The sequence below is a fragment of the Tasmannia lanceolata genome, unplaced genomic scaffold (assembly GCF_043159265.1).
Source record: "Tasmannia lanceolata isolate RefF3 unplaced genomic scaffold, GAP_Taslan_0.1 ptg000006l, whole genome shotgun sequence".
NCBI classification, from domain to species: Eukaryota; Viridiplantae; Streptophyta; class Magnoliopsida; order Canellales; family Winteraceae; genus Tasmannia; species Tasmannia lanceolata.
The window spans coordinates 38,087,202-38,087,969 of record NW_027518683.1 but is presented as its reverse complement, the minus strand read 5'-3'; positions in this window follow the sequence as shown (position 1 = coordinate 38,087,969).

Here is a 768-nt window from a genome sequence, read left to right as displayed (position 1 = left end):
TTGACCAAATGGAGATATTTTGCCTAATCTTATATTTTTCCTAATCTTCTCAATAAAGAAAATTTTCGTGTTGTTTTTTGCTCCATGAACTACAAACAGTTAGATGAGGAATTCTAGATTGAAGGGAGCCCTTGCAAAAAATAGGTGAAAGGGCTCTCCTATTGGCTGCACATCACCATCATGCATTAATAACGGCTGAAAAGTCAAACATGATGGTGATGTGCAGCCAAAGGGGGAGCCCTTTCACCTCTTTTTTGCAAGGGCTCCCTTCAGTTTAGACTTCCTCCAGTTATATTGGTTTTCTATCAAATATTCATCATTGCGTCCGCATCAAATTAGCATAAGAACCTCTACAATCTATGATTTTAGCAGGATTTTTCAAGGTTGGCCGTGGGAGAAGATTGAATCCAGATGATGTTTTGGGACATTTGGAGGTTGAAATTATCAAGGGTTCATGGAAAAAGAGGAATGGGGGTGATTTTATCCGTTAGGGAGCGCATCACGCTCAGTTCTTGGTTCCAGGAACCCAAACCCAGAACCGAACCATATATAATCGATTCCCAAAAATCTGAACCCGAACCGAACCATTTAAAATTGGAATCAAACCGAACCAAAGTGAGTGGTTCGTTTTGGTTCCTCGGTTTGGACCCGAACCATGTCCACCCCTAATCCCAAGTAAAAAAGAGGGGGCAATACATCCCTTCCCCTAAAATGTCTTCTTATGATAAATAAGTGGGACATCCTTCATGCGCTCAGTGCGTAATGCGC